This window comes from Moschus berezovskii, chromosome 2, assembly GCF_049115385.1.
Source record: "Moschus berezovskii isolate FMDL1 chromosome 2, NW_MosBer_1.0, whole genome shotgun sequence".
In the NCBI taxonomy this organism is placed as follows: Eukaryota; Metazoa; Chordata; class Mammalia; order Artiodactyla; family Moschidae; genus Moschus; species Moschus berezovskii.
The window spans coordinates 66174356-66198375 of NC_142461.1; the positions used below are offsets into that span (position 1 = coordinate 66174356).

General features: G+C 43.5%; 1 pseudogene; it reads left to right on the top strand.

The window, feature by feature from the left end:
* The first annotated feature begins 22834 nt into the window (after positions 1-22834).
* Positions 22835-23740, top strand: LOC129538446 (aldo-keto reductase family 1 member B1 pseudogene; annotated as a pseudogene).
* Positions 23741-24020: the final 280 nt, after the last annotated feature.

A 24020-nucleotide genomic window follows, 5' to 3' on the forward strand; every position in this document is an offset into this window, starting at 1 on the left:
TTAAATCTGTAAACCCTGGTACATGTTAATGTGACCTTATTTAAAAATAGGGTCTTCCGTAGTTCAGATGAAGTCATTAGAATGGTCCTAATCCAACATAGGGCTTACAAAGTGGCTCAGTGGTGAAGAATCTGCCTAATGCAGGAGACACAGGTGCCATCCCTGGGTCAGGAAGACCCCCTGGAGAAGGGAATGGCTATTCACTCCAATATTCGTGGCTGGGAAATACCATGGACAGAGGACCCTGGCAGACTAGAGTCCTTGGGGTCACAAAAAGAGCTGGACATGACTAAGTGACTAAACAACAACAATGCAATATGACTGGTGTTCTTATAATAAGGGAGAAATTTGGACACAGATGCATAGGGAGAATGCCATGTAATAGTGGAGGCAGATATTGGAGTGATGGGGCTGAAAGCCAGTAATGCCAAGGATTGATGGCCACAACCAGAAACTAGGAAAAAACAAAGAAGGACTTTGCCAACATTTTGATTTTGAACTTCTGCCCTCAAGAACTGTAAGATAATAAATTTCTGTTGGTTTAAGCCATCCAGTTTGTGGTACTTTGTTGTGACAGCCCTAGGAAACTTATAGACTTCCTTTTCCTGAAAAGTGCTCTAGTCTGCCCCATAAAGAGTGAAATAACAATGGCTAACATTTATTGATCACTAACAATTATACTAGGCACTGTTCTGAGCATTTCACATGATTAAGTCAGTCCTAGAATGAGACTATTCTTTTTTTAATTTTTAAAAATTACTCTGTTTTGGTTGCACTGGGTCTTCAATGCTGTGAGTGGGTGTCCTCTACCTGCAGCAAGCAGGGGCCTCTCCTCATCGTGGTGCACCGGCTTCTCATTGCAATGGCTTCTCTTTTTGCAGAGCATGGGCTGTAGGGTGTGCAGGCTTCAGTAGTTGCTGTACTCGGGCTCAGTAGTCGTGGGGCGTGGGCCCTAATGTGCAGACTCAGTAGTAACAGTGCATGGATTTAGTTGCTCTGAGGCATGTGGAATCTTCCCAGTCCAGGGACTGACTGTGTCCTCTGTGTTGGCAGATGGATTCTTAACCACTGGATCACCAGGGAAGTCCAAGGCTACTCTTATTATCCCCATTTTACAGATGTTAAATGTGAAGGTAAGTGGCTTGCATAAGGTCCCCCAGCTGGTACCTGGCAGAGTTGGAGTTTGAACTTAGTTCTCTGTGATTCCAAACCCCTTGATGCCTTTAGATCAAACTGGCTTTCCACTAGTGCTAGCCTGCTTTTAATCCCTGCACATTATACTTGACCCTGTACCAGCTTCGTCCTAGTCTGGGGACCCCCGTGAGCAAGCAGGATAGTAAAAACCGGAGGAAAAATGTGACAAGATAGAAGTAAGGAGAAGATAAAGGAGGAAGAAGAGGGGAAAAGGAGAGGCGGAAACAGAACCTCGCACCCAGCTTCCTCAGAATCAGGAAAAGAAACACTGAGGAGAGACTGACACAGGAAGATAAAACGTCAAGGGGGTGTGGCGGAACATGCTGGTGAATCCTGAAACAGGGGTAGGGAGATGAACTGAGCAGAGAACAGCCAGCTCAGCAGAAGGCTCAAAAGAAGACAGACCTTAGGTGATGCAGAGAAGGACAAGAACTGCCCCCAAGCCCTAATTCTCTCCAGATAGTTTGAAATCTATCCTAGTCTTCAAAGGCAGTGAGCTATCTTCTTTGCAAAGTCCGATAAACATTCACTGGTTTAGGCCATAAACACCTTGTTGTTGTTCCTGAGACCTGCTCATGAAGCAAGAACAAATCTCACACTGGTCCTCTCAGGCTTCTCTACAGTAGAAGTCTCTAAGAGGTAGGCTGTGTCTGTGACAGCTCCCTAAATGCCCATTACTTCCTTCCTCTATGGTTCCAGGCAATGGTCCCAGTGTTGTTCAGAATAAATTTCTGCTTCTCCGTCTACTCTTTTTTTTTTTGGTCTACTCTTAAAAAAAAATTATATATATATTTGACTGTGCTGGGTCTTAGTTGCGGCACGTGGGATATAGTTCCCTGACCAGGGATCAAACCTAGGCCCCCTGCATTGGGATCTTGGAGTCTTTGTCACTGGGCCACCAGGGGAGTCCCTCAGTCTGCTCTTGATAGAGGAGCCCTGTTGGCACTAGGAATTCTAATGACCAAGTTGAAAGCACTCAGTTCTCCACTGCCTGGACCACCATTGCTTCCCATCAGGATAATAACATCCTCAGTCACTACTAATGAATGTTAAGTAATGCAGTAAGACAGAATAAAGGTATACAGGTATAAAGAAATGGAAAGAAAAGACAAAGTATTATGATCTATAGGTGATCTTATCATCTTCAAAGAATTCACAAAAAATATAAGGAAAGTTTAAGATTAAAACAATGACTAGATATAAAACCAACATAGAGAAACCTATAGCATTTCTATATACAAGCTATAATCAACTAATAAGACAATAGGAAAAAACACAATCAAAACTATAGTTAAAAAAAAGCAAACAGCAAAAACCCAAAACTATAATGTATCTTGGAGTTACATTGTCGTTTTCCTTGGAAGAAAAGCTATGACAAGCTTAGGCAGCATATTAAAAATCAGAGACATTACTTTGCCAACAAAGGTCCATCTAGTCAAAGCTACGGTTTTTCCAGTAGTCATGTATGGATGTGAGAGTTGAACTATAAAGAAAGCTGAGCGCCGAAGAACTGATACTTTTGAACTGTGGTGTTGGAGAAGACTCTTGAGAGTCCCTTGGACTGCAAGGAGATCAAACCAGTCAATCCTAAAGGAAATCAGTCCTGTATATTCATTAGAAGGACGGATGCTGAAGCTCCAATGCTTTGGCCACCTGATTCGAAGGGCTGACTCATTTGAAAAGACCCTGATGCTGGGAAGGATTGAAGGTGGGAGGAGAAGGGGATGACAGAGAATGAGATGGTTGGATGGCATTACTGACTCGATGGACATGAGTTTGAGCAGGCTCTGGGAGTTGGTGATGGACATGGAAGCCTGGCGTGCTGCTGTCCATGGGGTCGCAAAGAGTCAGACATGACTGAGTGAGTGAACTGCACTGAACTGATTCTGGAATTAACCTAGCTAAAAATGTGTAACAACTTTATGTAAAAATTTTTTGAAGTTTATTGAAGAAATTGAAAGAAGATTCAAATAAATGATTTAGAAGTTTCAATATTGTAAAAAATTATTATTCCCAAATTAATCTATAAATTTAATATGATCCTAAATGATACTGCCAACAAAATTTTTAACACCACTTGGCAAATTGACATTAAAATTAATCTAAAAGGTCAAGTGGGCAAAAATTAGTAAGATAATTCTGAAAAATAAGAATCATGAGGAAAAGTGAATGTATCAGATAAGAAGACATGTTACACCCTTTCCTACTCCTGCTGTGTCATGTGCCTGATGCTGTGTCAACCTAGAGAGGTGTGATGGGGTGGGGACGGGTGGGAGGTGGGAAGGGGGTTAAAGAGGGAAGGGACATTGTATTCCTATGGCTGATTCATGTTGATGTATGGCAGAAAACAACACATTGTAAAACAATTATCCTCCAATTAAAAATAATAAATAAAAAGAACTGTTACAAAGTTATTTAACCCTAATAGCATCATATTGAGCAACTTTCAGTTCAGTTCAGTTCAGTCGCTCAGTCGTGTCCGACTCATTGTGACCCCATGAGTCACAGCACGCCAGGCCTCCCTGTCCATCACCAACTCCCAGAGTTCACTCAAACTCATGTCCATCGAGTCGGTGATGCCATCCAGCCATCTCATTCTCTGTCGTCCCCGTCTCCTCTCACCCTCAACCTTTCCCAGCATCAGAGTCTTTTCTAGTGAGTCAACTCGTCGCATGAGGTGGCCAAAGTATTGGAGTTTCAGCTTTAGCACCAGGCAAATGGATAAATGGGATAGGATAGAGAAGCTATGTATACATGGGAATTTGTTATATGTTAGAGCTTGGCATCATAAATCAATGCGGTAAAGATAGGCTTTTAGTAAATGATATTGGGATAACTGAATAGCCACATGGAAAAAAATTAAATTAGATTTTAACCTATACTGTAAACAAATGAAACATTCCAAGCACATTAAAAACTTAATTGTTAAATAATAATATTTAAAAATATTATAAATGGTAAAATGGGATATGGGAGTCAAAAGGTACAAATTTCCAGTGATAAAATAAGCAAGTCCTGGGGATATAATGTACAGTCTGACAATACATAATAATACTGTACTGCATATTTGATAGTTGCTAAAGAGTGTAGTTTTTTTTTAAGGGAGGGGATATATGTATACATATAGCTGATTCATTTTGTTGTACAGCAGAAACTAACACAATATTGTAAAGCAACTACACTCCAATTAAAAAAAAAAGAGTAAATCTCAAAAGTTTTCATCACAATAAAAAAAATTCTGTAACTATATATGGTGACATGTTAACTAGAATTATTATAATAATCATTTGGAAATATATACAAATACTGGATCATTATATCATACACCTGAAACTAACATAATGCTATATGTCAATGATACCTCAATAAAAAGTATTAGATTATAATACAGGAAAACACTTTTATGGTTTAGGGATAGGAAAGACTTTTAAGCAAAGCTCAAACTTGAAGAAAAGATTTATAGGAATAAACTGGTAAATTTGAAATTAAAACAAACAACTTTGCCATGTCAAAAGAAAACACAAAGCTAAAAGGTAAGTAATAAAATGAAAGAGCATATTGGCAACAGATACAATAAAGATTTAACATAGAAAATATATGAAGGACTGACTACCACAAACCAAGAAGAAAATGAGCACCATTTGATAGAAAAATGAGCATTGGATACAAACAAGCAATCATAAAACAGAAAGTACAAATGGCCAGTAATTACATTAAGAGGACCAACCTCACTGGTAATCAGGGAAATACAAAGAAAAATGATGGTGAGAGAAATTTTCTGCCATTGTATCAGTTAAAATTGAAGTTGGAAGTTGATGAGAGCAGGTGTAAAGAAATGGGTTCTTTGTGTACTGATATAGGAAACATATCTGATATAGGATGCTTCACCGGTGGCTCAGATGGTAAAGAACCCACCTGCAATAAGGAAAACCTGGGTTCAATCCCTGGGTTGGGAAGATCCCCTGGAGAAGGGTATGGCAACCCACTCCAGTGTTCTTGCCTGGAGAATCCCCATGGAAAGAGGAGCCTGGCAGGCTACAAAGAGTTGCAAAGAGTTGGACACGGCTGAGTGACTAAGCATATAGTAAACAAAAATTGTACAACCATATAAGACAATTTCACTTTAATAACCAAAAATGCTCATACCTGTGACTCTGCATTCCATTTCTAAGACTGTAGCATAGAGGAACATGCACAAGGTGTACACATGCATAAGGAGCAACTCCAGAGGTGTTTATACAGCATCCTTGCTGATAGGAGACCCCGGTTTGATTCCTGGGTCAGGAAGATCCGCTGGAGAAGGGATAGGCTACCCACTCCAGTATTCTTGGGCTTCGCTCAACTGATAAAAAATCCACCTGCAATGTGGGAGATCTGGGTTCAGTCCCTGGGTTGGGAAGATCCCCTAGAGAAGGGAAAGTCTACCCACTCCAGTATTCTGGCCTGGAGAATTCCATTGACTGTATAGTCCATGGGATCGCAAAGAGTTGGACGTGACTGAGTGACTTTCACTTCACTTGGTGACAGAAGAAAACTGAAGTAACCTAACTGTTCATCAGGAAGTGAATGGATAAAGTCAATAGGGCACGTACACTAGTAAAATGCATTCATTGGACTTAGAAGTTAAAAGCAGTGAACTAAATCAGTGGCTCTCAAACTTTTGGGCTCCAGACCCCTTTGCCATATTAAAAATTACTGAGAACCTCAAAAAGCTTTTTAGAGAAGGCAATGGCAACCCACTCAAGTACACTTGCCTGGAAAATCCCATGGATGGAGGAGCCTGGTGGGCTGCCGTCTATGGGGTTGCACAGAGTTGGACACGACTGAAGCACTTTAGCAGCAGCAGCAGCAAAAAGCTTTTATGTGGGTTATGTTTGTTGTGTTGTGCTAAGTCACTTCAGTCTTGTCCGACTCTTTGTTAACCTATGGACTGTAGCCCCCCATGCTCCTTTGTCCATGGGGTTCTCCAGGCAAGAATACTGGAGTGGGTAGCCATGCACTCCTCCAAGAGATCTTCCTGACCCAGGGACTGAACTTGTGTTTCTTTTGTCTCTTGCATTGGCAGGCAATTTTTTACCACTAGTGCCCCCTGGGAAGCTCTTATGTGGGTTATATCTACTAATATTTACAGCATTGGAAATGATAAGGCTGAGAAAGTTTTAAAATACTTATTAATTCATTAAAAATAAGCCCATTTAATGGTCCATAGTATTTATAATAATATAAACAACATTTAAATGAAAAATAGATATATTTTCCAAAGCAAAAAAAAAAAAAAATAGTGAGAAGAGTGGTATTGCTTTATATTACAATTTTTTTTTTTCCAAATCTCTTCAACTTCTGGCTTACTAGAAGACAGCTGGATTCTTATACCTGCTTCTGCATTCAGACTATTGTACTTTCACGTATAATATAGTTTCTTGAAAACTCCACTGTAGACTTGTGAGAAAGTAAGAGTGGAAAAAGGCAAATAAATTCTTAGTGTGATTATGAAAGAGTTTGACCTTAGGGACCTCCAGAAATGGTCTCAGGAACTTTGTCCCCAGACCACATTTTGAGAACCCATCAAGTAGATCAATACAGACTTATTTTTAACAGTATTTAAAATTTAGTGTTTTAGCTTGGTTTCCACTAAACAGCTGAAGCAAATGATTACATTTAGGTACTATACTTTGGGAAGTGATTTCTGGGATTAGGAGTTGGGGGACTGAGAAGAATGAAATGGGGAAGCAGGAAAGCCAATACAGGGGTGTATTATCAAGTTGATGACTTCTGTTGGCAACTGAGGCTCAGGTTAATTGGGGATCCCCTGAGAAACCAAGTAGGATATACTATAAAATCATCGTGTGCCGGAGGTCTGAAAGTATGGATTATTGATCCATTGGCTCCCATCTTCCACTAGTCAAGGATTGCCCAAGGGAGGGTTAACCAGTGCACCAGAACACCTGGGGCAGAAAGGAAGCCATGTGAGGTGCAGCTGAGGTGACGTTGTCAGGCTACACCTGGGAGCCCCTGGTTGCCACAGCAACTATTATACAGAAGGCTGGGCAAGACAATGTGAGATGAGGCCTCAAAAACTCAAGAATAATCAGCACATTGTATGGGAAAACCAGGTTGCAGAATAATACATACAGCAAGATACCATTTATGGAAATAACAAAATCACCAAAACAATAGTATATATTTTTGGGGCATAAAATAAATTCTTTCAAATAGATTTACACAAATATGTGTGTATGTGCATATGTATATAAGCATGTGTTATGTACATACATACAAGATTACGACTAAAAAAGTATTGGATTTTTATATACCTACTTCAGAGGAAAGATCTAGACTGGACATGGGGTTGTCTCAGAGTTTTTTCTGTAATTTTCTAACCTTTCTTTAGCCCCCAAGCTTTAAAAACAGAGGATTAAAAAGAAATTTGCTGAAGTTAATGGACAGAATTTGTTTGTTTGCCCCCTCTCTTCCTGTGGGACAAGAAAGCAAAGGGAGCAAGCCAAGCCAAGGGACTCTAAGAGAATAAATTGTGGAGTCTGGGGTGTGTACAGGAGAGAATGGCATATGTCCCTTTTAGCTGAATGATCATCCCCACAGAGAACCAGAGTGACTGACCGATGAGAAATTTGAGGGAAGGCATGGCAAGGGTGCCTGGGAGTTTGGGATGAAACCTGAGTAGACTCTTGCTTCCTTTGTGGAGAATTCTTTTTATAAAAAATTTATTTATTTTAATTGGAGGCTAATTACTTTATATTATTGTATTGGTTTTGCCATACATTGACATGAATCTGCCCCGGGTGTACATATGCTCCCCATCTTGAACCTCCTCCCACCTCCCTCCCCATCCCATCCCTCTGGTTCATCCCAGTACACCAGCCCCGAGCATCCTGTATCATGCATCAAACTTGGACTGGCGATTCGTTTCACATATGATAATATACATGTTTCAATGCCATTCTCCCAAATCATCCAACCCTCGCCCTCTCCCACAGAGTCCAAAAGACTGTTCTATACATCTGTGTCTCTTTTGATGTCTCGTGTACAGGGTTATCATTATCATCTTTCTAAATTCCATATATATGTGTTAGTATGCTGGGAAGGGTTGGGGGCGGGAGGAGAAGGGGACGACGGAGAATGAGATGGCTGGATGGCATCACCGACTCTGTGGACATGAATTTGAGTGAACTCCGGGGGTTGGTGATGGACAGGGAGGCCTGGCGTGCTGTGATTCATGGGGTCGCGGAGAGTCGGACACGACTGAGCGACTGAACTGAACTGAACTGATACTGTATTGGTGTTTTTCTTTCTGGCTTACTTCACTCTGTATAATAGGCTCCAGTTTCATCCACCTCATTAGAACTGATTCAAATGCATTTTTTTTAATGGCTGAGTAATACTCCATTGTGTAAATGTACCACAGCTTTCTTATCCATTCGTCTGCAGATGGACATCTAGGTTGCTTCCATGTCCTGGCTATTATAAACAGTGCTGCAATGAACATTGGAGTACATGTGTCTCTTTCAATTCTGGTTTCGTCAGTGTGTACGCCCAGGAGTGCGATTGCTGGGTCGTATGTCAGTTCTATTTCCAGTTTTTTGAGGAATCTCCACACTGTTCTCCATAGTGGTTGTACCAGTCTGCATTCCCATCAGCAGTGTAAGAGGATTCCCTTCTCTCCACACCCTCTCCAGCATTTATTGCATGTAGACTTTTGGATAGCAGCCATTCTGGCTGGCGTGAAATGGTACCTCATTGTGATTTTGATTTGCATTTCTCTGATTTTGAGTGATGCTGAGCATCTTTTCATGTGTTTGTTAGCCATCTGGATGTCTTCTTTGGTGAGATGTCTGTTTAGTTCTTTGGCCCATTTTTTGATTGGGTTGTTTATTTTTCTGGAATTGAGCTGCAGGAGTTGCTTGTATATTTTTGAGATTAATCCTTTATCAGTTGCTTCATTTGCTATTATTTTCTCCCATTCTGAAGGCTGTCTTTTCACCTTGCTTAGAGTTTCCTTTGCTGTGCAGAAGCTTTTAATTTTAATTAGGTCCCATTGGTTTATTTTTGCTTTCATTTCCAATATTCTGGGAGGTGGGTCATGGACGATCCTGCTGTGATTTATGTCGGAGAGTGTTTTGCCTATGTTCTCCTCTAGGAGTTTTATAGTTTCTGGTCTTACATTTAGATCTTTAATCCATTTTGAGTTTATTTTTGTGTATGGTGTTAGGGAGTGTTCTAGTTTCATTCTTTTACAAGTGGTTGACCAATTTTCCCAGCACCACTTGTTAAAGAGAGTGTCTTTTCCCTTTTTGGAGAATTCTTAAGGTGGAGATCTGCCTTGGAGCAGCCGTGATGGTGAGCAGGGAGGGCCAGTGCTGGGAAGCTGCACTCTTGGGCAAGGCAAAGATTTGCTGTTTCCCAGGAGCTAAATGGAGCTCCCAGAAGCTGGGCTAGTTCAGTTCAGTTCAGTTGCTCAGTTGTGTCTGACTCTCTGCGACCCCATGAATCGCAGCACACCAGGCCTCCCTGTCCATCACCAACTCCCGGAGTTCATCCAAACTCAAGTCCATTGAGTTGGTGATGCCATCCAGCCATCTCATCCTCTGTCGTCCCCTTCTCCTCCTGCCCACAAATCCCTCCCAGCATCAGAGTCTTTTCCAGTGAGTCAACTCTTAGCATCAGGTGGCCAAAGTATTGGAGTTTCAGCTTCAACATCAGTCCTTCCAATGAACACCCAGGACTGATCTCCTTTAGGGTGGACTGGTTGGATCTCCTTGCAGTCCAAGGGACTCTCAAGAGTCTTCTCCAACACCACAGTTAAAAAGCATCAATTCTTCGGCGCTCAGCTTTCTTCACAGTCCAACTCTCACATCTATACATGACCACTGGAAAAACCATAGCCTTGACTAGATGGACCTTGGTTGGCAAAGTTATGTCTCTGCTTTTTAATATGCTGTCTGAGTTGGTCATAACTTTCCTTCCAAGGAATAAGCGTCTTTTAATTTCATGGCTGCAATCACCATCTGCAGTGATTTTGGAGCCCAGAATAATAAAGTCAGCCACTGTTTCCACTGTTTCCCCATCTATTTCCCATGAAGTAATGGGACCAGATGCCATAATCTTAGTTTTCTGAATGTTGAGCTTCAAGCCAACCTTTTCACTCTCCTCTTTAACTTTCATCAAGAGCCTTTTTAGTTCCTCTTCACTTTCTGCCATAAAGGTGGTGTCATCTGCATACCTGAGGTTATTGAGATTTCTCCCAGCAATCTTGATTCCAGCTTGTGCTTCTTCCAGCCCAGTGTTTCTCATGATGTGCTCTGAGTATAAGTTAAATAAGCAGGGTGACAATATATAGCCTTGACGTACCCCTTTTCCTATTTGGAACCAGTCTATTCTTCCATGTCCAGTTCTAACTGTTGCTTCCTTACCTGCATATAGGTTTCTCAAGAGGCAGGTCAGGTGGTCTGGTATTCCCATCTCTTTCAGAATGTTCCACAGTTTATTGTGATCCACACAGTCAAAGGCTTTGGCATAGTCAATGAAGCAGAAATAGATGTTTTTCTGGAACTCTCTTGCTTTCTCCATGATCCAGAGGATGTTGGCAATTTGATCTCTGGTGCCTCTGCATTTTCTAAAACCAGCTTGATCATCTGGAAGTTCATGGTTCATGTATTGCTGAAGCCTGGCTTGGAGAATTTTGAGCTGGGCTAAGCTGCCCTCAAAAAAGCCCACTTGGGAGTATGGCCTGCTGGGGGGTGGGGTTCCCCAGGAAAAAGCTGTGAGGGTGAACCAAAGATCAGTCAGCGAGCACATCGTTCACGTTGATGTACTTCTTATGGAGGACAAACATCCCCTGGGTGTTTCGAGGAGGTGATTCCTCCAAACCCACTTGGAAAGCGACAGTGTTACTCATGTAGTCATGTCTGACTCTTTGTGACCCCCAGGGACTCCTTTGTGCATGGAATTCTCCAGGTGAGAATACCAGAGTGGGTGGCCTTTTCCTTCTCCAAGGGAACTTTCTGACCCAGGGATTGAACCTGGGTCTCCCGCATTGCAGGCAGATTCTTTACCATCTGAGCCACCAGGGTAGCCCAACTGATTTGGGGGACAAATCACCCACCACTACTCCTCTAAGCCTGGCCCCTCTCTCTCACCTTCTTCTTCCTGACCTTGAACCTGGAAGAGTCAGGCTCGGGAAGGGAGGGAGGGAGGGAAAATGTGAGAGAGCAGGCCTATCCCTCCTTCTGCACCACAGGGATGGTTTGAGCTGGGGGAGGGAAGAAGTTGACACCAGACTGAGTCCTGATGCAGACAAGGTTGCACTTTCATTCTTAAAAATACTACTCCGGTTCTGAAAGCTCAGTGTGACGGAAAAGCTGTGGGTCTAGGAAAAGTGCGCTGACAGAGCAGAGCTGAAAATATAGCATTGGGAGAAAAAATAGAGTTGTTTTTCTCTGTGCCCATTGAGTTCTGCCCATTCAGTAAATCAGATATTCTTATTTGCACAAAAATATACATATATATGGTCAATGCTGAAGCACCTATGTCCAAATGTTACCTGTCATTAGCAGACTGCACGTTACCTGTTCAACCTCTGTGTTTCCTGTTGTTTAGTTGCTAAGTTGTGTCCCACTCTTTTGCAACCCCATGGACTGTAGCCTGCCAGGCTCCTCTGTCCATAGGATTTCTCAGGCAAGAATACTGGAGTGGGTTGCCATTTCTTTCTCCAGGGAGTCTTCCAGACCCAGGGATTGAACCTACATCTCCTGCATCGGCAGGCAGATTCTTTACCACTGAGACACCTGGTATTTCTGTATTTCTTACAGAATCCTAATTTTGCTCTGGTATCACCCAGCTCTGAAGTCACATGGACCAGGAGAGCTGGTTGGTCTAAGCCAAGGAGGCAATACCATTCCCTAAGTATGTTCTGGGGACTTTTATGTTTGGGAGGAGGGCCCTGCTGTAGGTATTGAATGAGAGGGGTCTAGGAATGCCAAATATCTTACAGTGCATGGGACAGTCCTTGAGAGAAGGGCCCCGTAGTCCATGTGATATTTTGATGTCCCATGAGACATTGATGGGAGAAGGCAATGACAACCCCCTCCAGTACTCTTGCCTGGAGAATCCCATGGACGGAGAAGCCTGCTAGGCTGCAGTCCATGGGATTGTGAAGAGTTGGACACGACTGAGCAACTTCACTCTCACTTTTCACTTTCATGCATTGGGTACTGAAATGGCAACCCACTCCATTGTTCTTGCCTGGAGAATCCCAGGGACAGCGGAGCCTGGTGGACTGCCATTTATGTGGTCACACAGAGTTGGACACAACTGAGGTGACTTAGCAGCAGCAGCAGAGACATTGATGCAGGTGAAAAACCCATTTCTAAGACTGAAACTTCATCCATTTGACATATACATACTCTAGATATCTCTTTGCTTGTTTTTTAAATTAATTTTTGTTGGCGTATAGTTACTTTACAATGTTATGTTAGTTTCTGCTGTATAGCAAAGTGAATCAGTGATACATATACACATACCCCCTCTTTTTGGATTTCCTTCCCATTTAGGTCACCACAGAGCACTGAGTAGAATTCCTTGTGCTATACAGTAGGTTCTCATTAGTCATCTATTTTATACATAGTAGTGTATATCCCGATCTCCCATTTCATCCCCCCTCCCGCATGTTTTTAATATAACCTGACTTTCCTAGGAATGTAACTATTGTATAAATCAAGGAATGACTGCATTGTATTTTGTTGAAAGGTTATCAAGGGTTGTTCACCGTGTTAGAAAATCGTGCTGTCAATGGCAGTGGCCTTGTGGTAGTTGAGTCATCTCCTGCATCTGTCTGCAGCCTTGGCATTTCCATGTGTAGCTGCCAGCATCTCACTGCTTTATCACAACCTACTTGATAAAACTGCTGCCTGTGTCTTTGCTTATTAAGAGACATATTAATTTGTTTTAAATTATTAATGTCTTCTTTACAAGTGATATTTTGAATCCCTTTAAAAATACATATTTAGGGGGAGTTCCCTGGTGGCCTAGTGGTTAAGTTTCTGGGCTTTCACTGCTGTCCTGGGTTTAGTCCTTGGTTGGGGAGTTGAGATCCTATAAGTAGGGAGGTGCAGCAAAATATATCTATATATTATATATATATAATATATACATATATATGTACATATAAAAATTGCTATCTATGACTTTTGTTTCTGGATTGAAGAACATTTGTTATAAGAATCCTTGTTTTCACAAGGACTAGTTGAGTCTAAGATATTTTACTTATTTATTTTTGGCTGTGCTGGGTCTTCATTGCTACTTGGACTTTAGTTGCAGGGAGCGGGGCTACTCTCTAGTTGCAGTGTGCAGGCTTCTCATTGCCGTGGCTTCTTTGGTTGCAGAGCACGGGCTCTAGGGTGCACAGGCTTCAGTAGTTGTGGCATGTGGGCTCAGTAGCTTCAGCTCCTGGGTTCTAGAACACAGGCTTAGCAGTTGTGGCACATGAACTTAGTCGCTCTGAGGCATGTGGGATCTTCCCAGACCAGGGTTCGAGCCCGTGTCTCCTGTGTTGACAGGCGGATTCTTTCTCACTGAGCCACGAGGGAAGCCCAAGTCTAAGATGTCTGAGGTGGTCCCTTTTCCTTACTAGTGACACTTTGTTAACATGGGCCCCCAGCGCTTGGCCAAAAGCTATCCAAGTTGAAGGAAAGGCTTTCAATCAGAGTGGAGAGGAGTTGATGAAGAATTCATATGTAAAGAAATTGATGGAGGACACTAACAAGCTGGTCAGCAGTACATTTGATGAAATGAAACTTCTTGGTCAATAGTACATTTGATGAAATGAGACATCTTATGAATATCCTTTGATCAAAGTGATTTCCTGTTGTAGAGCCCTCAAACCCTTGAATGCTCTGAATTTGGTATGACCACTAGGACTCTGGGTGAAGGAGCTTAGATAGCTTCACATGAAGAATCTGTATCACCTATATACAAAAGGTATTCAATATATCAAAAACCAAGCCAAACTAGTGGCTAGTTTGGGTGTGGACATGTGACGTAATTTGGCCAGTGAGATATATGGGTACATCTAGGGAGGCACTTTAATGAAAGGAAGAGATGTCATCTTTTCTACCTTGGGGAATTGTTTTCCTTTATCATGTGCCTGGCTCTTAAGAACAGGAAGTCTGAGAACTAAGTCTACACACTTAGAGAGTAGAGTAGGAGAGAAAGGACCTGGTCTTTGGTCATATAGTTGTGTCGTTAAGTAGTCAAGACTAGGGTCACCCCTCATTTGCATTTAATCTCCCAGTAAATCTGCTGATATGATGTGAGGCTATGACTAAGTGTCATTGCCATTTCTTTTGTTGATAATATTTGCCTTCTCAGACAAAATAGAACAAACTAAACCAAAATCTCCTTCGAAGGAAAAAAGTAATAATATGCATGACGGGAAAACCAAACACTACAAAATGTTTATAATGAAAAGTCAGCCCTTCTTTACCTGTCTCCCTGCTCCTTCCACCAGTCTGTTCACCACTTTCCCAGAGGCAATGAATGTCACAAGTTTCTTGTGCATTCTTCTAGAAATATTCTGTGTATACACCAGTATATTTGCTCACACACCCACTTCCTTTTCAAATGCATCATCATATGTTGTAAATTCTTCCCTTTCCCTTTTCCCCCTGCTATGTGATTATAGAATTAGGACAGCAATTATCTTTGATATTTCCCTACTTGAAGGCTAATTAGAGAAGTCATCTTCTTGGCATAGTAAAGTGGAAAACTTTGTAAATAATTTTTTTCAATCCATTTGACTTTTATTTTCTTATGCTGTCGTTTTACTTTCAAAATTTCAGTGTGTAATGCTCTTCATAGAAGTAAAGTTCAGGGGCTTCCCTGGTGGCTCAGTGGTAAAGACTCTGCCTGCCAATGCAGGAGACGTGGGTTCAATCCCTGATTCAGGAAGATCCCACATGCTGCTGGGCAACTAAGCCTGTGTACCACAACTACTGAGCCAGTGCTCCAGATCCCAGGAGCCAAAACTACTGAGCCCATGAACCACATTTGCTGAAGTCCACACGTCCTAGAGCCTGTGCTCTGCAACAAGAGACGCCTCCACAATGAGAAGCTCACATACTGCAACTAGAGAGTAACCCCAGTTTGCCGCAACTAGAGAGAAAGTGTGCATGGAAGCAAAGAGCCAGCACAGCCAAAACAAGAAAGAAAGAAAGAAAGTTCAGATCTTTTAAGAAAATAAAGTTTCTTGGAAGAGGGGAAATTGCCAACGCTGTTGCTGGGAGGGCAAGGCAACCTGGAACCCACATCCTCCTGTGTCTGCCTCCATCCCAATCTGAGGTATCCAGAGGGTCTGCGGAGGTGGGGTTAGGGCTGGTGGCCATGGTGAGAGTCCTGGGTATGGAGCTGCTTCACCCCTTAGAGCTTCAGTTTCCTCCTCTGTAGATCTCCATGGCCTCCTGCCTCCCTCCACTGTTTTTCCATTTTAAATAAAGTCAAACAAAATGTGGGAGGGAAGGGATAAATCAGGAGCTTGGGATGAACACACATCACACTACCATATAAAAGATAGATAGCCAACAAGGACCTACTGCCTAGCACAAGGAGCTCTACTCAGTGTTCTGGGGTAGCCTCCATGAGAAAAGAATCTTAGGAAGAATGAATTATACCTGTGTGTGTAGCTGAATCACTTTGGGTGCACCTGAAACTAGCACAACACTGAACTGTACTCCAATCAGATGGGTGCTCCGATGGGTCTTTGTCGCTGTGCCCGGGCTTTCTCTGGTTGTGGCAAGTAGGGGCTACTCTGTTGCGGTGTGTGGGCTTCTCACTGGGGTGTTTTCTCTTGTGGAGCATGGGTTATAGGTGTATGGGCTTCAGTAATTGTGACTTGTAGGAATTAGAGGGCAGGATCAGTAGTTGTGGCACACAGGGTTAGTTGTGGAATCTTCCAGGACCAAAGATCCAACCTGTGTCTCCTGCATGGACAGGTAGATTCTTATCCCCTATACCACCAGGGAAATCCTGCCCATTTTAAAATCAGGTTGTTTGGGGGTGTTTTTGCTATTAAATTTTATGAGTTCTTTACATAATTTTCATATTAGCCCCTTATCAGATACATGGTTTGCAAATATTTTATCCCAATCTGGTTGCTTTTTCTTTTTGTCAACCATTTCCTTTACTGTTAGAAATTTTAAACTTTGATGTGATCTCACTTGTGTATATATATATTTTTTGCCTGTGCTTTTGTTGCCAAATCCAAGAAATCACTGCCAAATCTAATCTAGAATTTTTCCCTATGTTTTTCTTTTAAGAATTTTGCAGTTTTAGGTCTTACAGTTAGATGTTTAATCCATTATGAATTAATTTTTCTATCAATATATGGCACAAGGTAAGGGTCTATTTTCATCCTTTTTCATGAGGATATTCAGTTTTCCCAACACCGTTCATTGAAGAGACTCTCCTTTCCCCATTGTGTGGTTTTGACACCCTTGCTGAGGATGATTTGTCCATATATGCAAGAGTTTATCTCTGGGCTCTTTATTTTGTTCCATTGGTCTACATGTCTCTCCTTATGACAGTACCATACCATTTTGATTACTGTTGCTTTGTGGTATAGGAAGCGTGAAGTCTCCAACTTTGTTCTTTTTCTGGATTGGTTTGACTTTTGGGTACCTGCTGAGATTCCATATGAATTTTAGGGTATTTTTTTTCCCTGTTAAAAGTGTCATTGGGATTTTTGGTATGGGCATTGTAACGATGTAAGTCTTCTAATCCAGGAGAGAGCGGTCAGCTTTTTAGTCTAATCTTTCATGTGGCTTGTTGGGTGGTGTTGTGGGTCACTGGTCCTGCAGCATGGGTGCCTGTGATGATGTGTTTTTGCTCAAAAGGAATCTTGGGGGGGCGGTACGTGATGAGTCTGTATTCACAGAGCTGCCTGCAGCCTCCAGATGGTCCAAGAATGGGGCAGAGGGTGTGGGGACAGTATGTGGAGTGGCAGGAAATAACCCTGATAGTGGATGCCTGCCTCCCTACAGCATGGCTTAGCCTCCCTGCTTGAAGATATTCCTACATTCCAGGAGCTGGTGAAGAGCAAGGCTGTGCTGCTATCTGTCTGGGTCACCTCCTCTTCCTACTGCGCAGTGGTGTCCCCAGAACAGAGCAGAGTGCCTGAGATGTGTCAGGTGCCTGGTTACACAGAAGACCTGAGAGAGGGTAGCAGAGCACCCGGTCAGCAAGTGATGGTCACTCCTCTCCCTCACCCTCCTCTGGAGGCCAATCTCTGAGGGAGAAAAGGCCTTACTGGAGAGAGGCAGGGCATGAAATGCAGAGCCCCTGTGCTCATTTTTCTGCAGAACCCAGAGGCCTGGCCTGGGCTGGCCAAGGGCAGAGGAAATAGTCACTAAGTGGATATGAGACTAAAGCTTTTAATAGGACTGGACATCTGTTTGTGATGTCCTGCAGGGACAGAGTCTGACTGAAGACAAGGATGGAGAAAATAAAGCCTTTTTATGCTTTACCAGGGCTTCACTTGTGGATCAGATGGTAAAGAATCTGCCTGCAATGTGGGAGACCTAGGTTCAATCTCTGGATCAAGAAGATCCCCTGGAGATGGGAATGGCTACCCACTCCAGTATTCTTGCCTGGAGAATTTCATGGACAGAGGAACCTGTTAGGTTACAGTTCCCAGAGGTGCAAAGAGCTGGACACGATTGAGCACATCTTCCTCTTTAACATATGATTTTTGCATGTGCTTTATAATGTCTATAATTTATCAATTCTCTAGTCCATATACAAAAAGGTAAGTAGTGTGTTGAGGACTGTCCCTGATCGTGTAAGCCTGGCTCCGCCTCCTGGAGAAAGGTAGGGAGTGCAGGGCCCTGCCCTCTGGGAGAGAAGCACTTTCAAGGGAGGTGCAGGTGAGCATATGGGATGCTGCAGAGTAGAGCTTCCCACCTGAGCCCCAGGTGCTGGGAGTCTCTGGTGGCGGAAATGTTGGCTTCTTCTAACATTGAAGGAGAGGGCAAATCACTTCCAGGTGAAAACAGCTTGCCCTTTGATCTCTATGTGCCTTGAGATGTGAAAGGTGGTGCACTGTCCAGAGACTTGAGGGTCTAGTTGTGTGCATGGGTTGGGTTTACTTACAAGTCCTGGGACCTTGATAGGAACCATTTCCACGTGTCAAGGGTGGAGGTGAGGAGACCCTCCAGAGCACTGGGTGAGTGAGGTAGAGTCTTCACCACTCTGGAGGGAGGGGGTAGATATGGACTGATCTAGGGGTGGCAGAGGACAGCTGGGTAGAAGCCTCCCAAAGGGTCCTTGCCCAGGATGGAAAGTGAGCAGACAGCAGAAAAACTGGGCATGTTTTGGAAATTACATCAGAGAAAGCAGAGATAACCAGAGGATTAGATCATGAAGCTAAGAAGCTTCAAGTGGGCTTGAAGAAGGCTTGAGGGGAAGTGACAGGTGGATGGCTACTGAAGCACGTAAAGTTTGTTCCCTGTGGGGAGGCTGGTAATGGCTGAGATGTCATGCCTCGTATTGAGCTTCGAGTTTTCCTCCTTTATCAGTGTCCAAGAGAAATGCTGATGGCCCATTAGACCTGGACTGGGAAGCACGAGCCACCACCCCCACCAGCTCATCTTGTCTTCTTTTCTCTGTATACAAAGAGCTCTGGGTTCAGGAATAGAAAGGAACTTTGTCTTATTTTGACTTCTTGCTGAGAAGGCCCAGTATGGCTACCATTTTGAGCCATGAACTTTCTTGTGGCTTCACTGACTCTTTAGAAGAAGGTGTTCTGTTACTGGTGTGGAAACTGAGGCTGGAGATGTCAACATCTGCTCCTCGATGGTGAACCCCAGTCTGCTGAACTCCAAAGCTCCTCCCTATACTTCTCAGTTCATGAGCATTCCCAAAGCATGGTGCCCAAGCCACTGGAGGTAAGTGAGAAGATTATGGGAGAATGTTTTTTTTTTCACTTATTAGTAATAGTTTTATGGTTTTCCATTTAGGGTAGGTATTTTTGAACAGGTGAAAGTAATTAAAAGGGAGTTGAGGACTTCCCTGGTCGTCCAGTGGTTAAGAAGCTTCCCTGGTCTGGGAAGATTTCTCGTGTTATGGGGAAACTAAGCCTATGTGCCTCAACTACTGAGTGCATGCTCTAGACCCCGTGTGCCACAACTACAAAAGCCCAGGTGCCCCAGAGCCTGTGCTCTACAAGAAGAGAAGCCACCACAATGAGAAGCCTGTGCACTGCATCATGAGAGGAGCCCTCACTTATCGCAACTAGAAAAAGCCTGTGCATAGCAATGAATACCCAGTACAACCAAAACATCTTTATTTATTTTTAAATTAATTTATTTATTTTAATTGCAAGCTAACTATTTTACAATATTGTAGTTGTTTTTTCCATACACTGACATGAATCAGCCATATGTGTACATGTGCTCCCCATCCTGAACCTCCCTCCCACCTCCCCATCCCATCCCTCAGGGTCATCCCAGTGCACCAGCCCTGAGCACCCTGTCTCATGCATTAAACCTGTACTGGTGATCTGTTTCACATATGATAATATACATGTTTCAATGCTATTCTCTCAAACCATCCCACCCTTGCCTTCTCCCACAGAGTCCAAAAGACCGTTCTATACGCCTGTGTCTCTTTTGCTGTCTCGCATATAAGGTCATTGTTACCATCTTTCTAAATTCCATATATATGCATTAGTATACTATATTGGTGTTTTTCTTTCTGACTTACTTCACTCTGTGTAATAGGCTCTAGTTTCATCCACCTCATTAGAACTGATTTAAATGCATTCTTTTTAATGGCTGAGTAATATTCCACTGTGTATGTGTACCACAGCTTTCTTATCCATTCATCTGCAGATGGACATCTAGGTTGCTTCCATGTTCTGGCTATTGTACAACAGTGCTGCGATGAACATTGGGGTGCATGTGTTTCTTTCAATACTGGTTTCCTCAGTGTGTATGCCCAGCAGTGGGATTGTTGGGTCATATGGCGGTTCTATTTCCAGTTTTTTAAGGAATCTCCATACCGTTTTCCATAGTGGCTGTACTAGTTTGCATTCCTACCAACAGTGTAAGAGGGTTCCCTTTTCTCAACACCCTCTCCAGCATTTATTGTTTGTAGACTTTTTGATAGCAGCCATTCTGACCAGCGTGAGATGGTACCTCATTGTGGTTAACCAAAACATTTTAAAAAGGGAGTTGATATAAACATTAAGTGAACATTAGTACAAGTGCTATAAGGACATGCAAATATCAGGATACTTCTAGCAGAATCTTGCCCTGCTCTCCTGTCACCTTTCCTTTCCAGGACAATTGGCCTGGGGTTAGCCTGCCCCCATCATTTCAGGATTTATCGTCCAGTCACTGGATTTCCTTGTTCCTCTTCCAGTGAAGGGAGCTGTCATCACCTGGGAGTTGGGAGGGAGGTGGTCCATTCATGGAGGACATCTCCTAGCTACCCAGATCTGTTCTCTGACAGCCCAGCTAGGTTGGATGTTCGCTTCCCCCATGACAAAGATGACCTCAGAGATGGGACGGTTTTCACCTGCCCCTCAACCCAATCCTTAGTCTGGGCTCTGAAAACACTGCAGAGAGATGATCCTGGGCTGGGGGAGATGGTTACAGTTCCTGGACCAGACCTCACAGGGCTGAGGGTATGTAAAGATGCCTTATCATAGCAGGAAAGGAAACTGGTGGAGCGAGGACCATACCGATCTAAAATCATTGCTCTGAAGACAGCTTCTTTCCTGTCCCCCATCATATCTGCTCTTATTCACACGCACGTCTTTAAAGAGCTTTAATTCATTACATATCATTTTGTATTCTGTTCACCCCCCCCCCCACCAGCCCCAAGCCGACCATGTGCGTGTGTGCTAAGTCGCTTCAGTCGTGTCTGACTCTTTGTAACCCCATGGACTGTAGCCTGCCAGGCTCCTTTGTCCATGGGCTTCTCCAGGCAGGAATACTGGAGTGAGTTGCTCTGCCCTCCTCCAGGGGATCTTCCCAACTCTGGGACTGAATCTGTGTCTATCCTCGTCTCCTGCATGGGCAAGCAGGTTCTTCACCACTAGTGCCACCTGGGAAGCCCCAGAGCAGACCTCACCCCAGCCCTCCACCATGCTGCTCTGTCATTTTTGTGATGACCATTGTGATCTTGCACAGGGCCCCCTCCAGTGGGTCTTCAGTCATGGACTAAATCTCCCTGGGTAACAACACTAAGATGGCTCCAATGTTTCATAATTATATAAAAGATTGCAAGGAACTGCTTTAACAGATATCGCTTTTAAAATATTTTTAACCATTTTTTTAGGATAATTATTTGCGGTCCCTCTTATTACTTCATCCTCAGTCCCTCTTGATTTTCCTTGCCTCTTTTCTAGAAATTACCTCCCCTTTCCCTTCCCCAGCAGCCTCCTCTCTTCTTCCTGCCTGTCCTAACTCCCGCTCCCCTATCCACACGGTTTGATGAAAAACAAACAAACAAACTGGATATGGAGTCAGAAGAGAGGAATCCAAGGTAGGATTTGTCACTTTCCAGTTGTGTAACCCCCAGGCAAGTCACTTGATCTTCCTAGCTCTTGTTTTATTTCTATCTTTAAACATAAGAAAAACAGAGGCTGAGCACAGAGAAATTCTAGGGCAGTGAAAATGCTCTGTCTTTACTCTGATGGTGGATAACAGGCATTATCTGTTTGTCCAAATTTATAAGATGTACAATACCAAGATTGCGTATTCATGTAAACCATGGACTTTGGATGATAATGATGTGTCAGTGTAGGTTCATTATTGGTAAGAAGCAGACAACTCTGGTGAAGGATGTTGCTAATGGGGGAAGCTGTGTACATGTGGGGCAGGGGCACACGAGAAACCTCTGTACCTTTCTCTCAATTTTACTGGGAACCTAAAACTGCTCTAAAAATTAAAGTCTTTAAAAATATGTAAGAAAGGGGCTTCCCTGGTGGCTCAGTAGTAAAGAATCCAGTTGCCAGTGCTGGAACATGGGTTTTATCCCTGTTGCAGGAAGATCCCACATGCTACAGAGCAACTAAGCCCCTGCACCACAACTATTGGGCCTGCATTCTAGAGCCTGTGTTCTGCAACAAGAGAAGCCACCACAGTGAGAAGCCTGTGCACTGCAACTAGAGAGTAGCCCCCACTCACTGCAACTAGAGAAAAGCCTGCACAGCTTCCAAGATCCAGAGCAGCCAAAACAAGCAAGGAGATCAAACCAGTCCATCCTAAAGGAAATCAACGCTGAATATTCATTGGAAAGACTGATGCTGAAGCTGAAGCTCCAATACTTTGGCCACTTAATTTGAAGAACTCACTCATTAGAAAAGACCCTGATGCTAGGAAAGATTGAAGGCAGGAGGAGAAGGGGATGACAGAGGACAGATGGTTGGATGGCATCACAAATTCAATGGACATGAGTTTGAACAAGCTCTGGAGATTGTGAAGGACCTGGAAGCCTGGTGTGCTGCAGTCCATGGGGTCGCAAAGAATCAGACATGACTGAACACCTAAACAACAACAGCAAAATAAATAAAATTATTAAAAAATATGTATGATGGTCCTCTGATCCCAGTCGGTGGATCTCAGCGATGGCCATCCACATCGTGCTCTACACTGGCACAAAGATGCCCATGTTGGGGCTGGGCATCTGGAAGTCCCTTTCAGGCAAAGTGATGGAGGCTGTGTAGGTGGCGACTGACCTTGGGTACCATCACATTGACTGTGCCCACGTGCACCAGAATGAGATCAAGGTGGGGTTGGCCCTCCAGGCGAAGCTCCAGGAGAAGGTCATGAAGCATGAGGACTTTTTCATCGTCAGCAAGCTGTGGTGCATATTTCACAACAAGGACCTGGTGAAAGGTGCCTGCAGAAGCTGAAGTTGGACTACCTGGACCTCTACCTCATCCACTGGCCCACGGGCTTCAAGCCTGGGAAAGACTCTTCCCATTGGATGAGGACCACACCGTGATTCCCAGTGAGAAAGATTTCATGGATACCTGGACAGCCATGGAAGAGCTGGTGGAAGAAGGGCTGGTGAAAGCTATTGGAGTCTCCAACTTTAACCATCTCCAAGTGGAGAAAATCTTAAACAAACCTGGCTTAAAATACAAGCTGGTGGTTAACCAGATCAAGTGCCACCCATACCTCACTCAGGAGAAGTTAATACAGTATTGCACCTCCAAAGGCATTGTGGTGACCACCTATAGTCCCCTTGGATCTCCTGACAGACCCCAGGGGCCAAGCCCAAAGACCCTTCCATACTGAAGGATCCCAGGATCAAAGCCACTGCCCAGGTGCTGATCTGATTCCCCATGCAGAGGAACTTGATCATGATCCCCAAGTTGGTGACACTTGAATGCATTGCTGAGGATGTCCAGATCTTTGAACTGAACAAGGAGGATATGATCACCTTGCTCAGCTACAACAGGGACTGGAGGGCCGGTGCCTTGGTGAGCTGTGCCTCCCACAGGGATTATCCCTTTCACGAGTTTTGAAGGAGTTTTGAAGCTGTGGGCGCCTGCCCTTTCCCAGGTGACCTGATATCTCCCACCTCACTCTTCTTGTGTGTAGTGTAATTTGGCCCATGTCCCTCAGTGGTGGGTCAGAGACTTCCAGACAGACCAGCGAGGGCTCAGCCAGCCTGGTGTTGGGTCCAAAGAGCAGAATCAGTAGATTAGAAGTCTCTATAGTTTTCCTGTGCCCTTCTTGTCCAGTTGGGGAACATGCAACCCAAATACTAATTTAGAAAAGAGTATTTGAGTTGTGTGTGCTGTG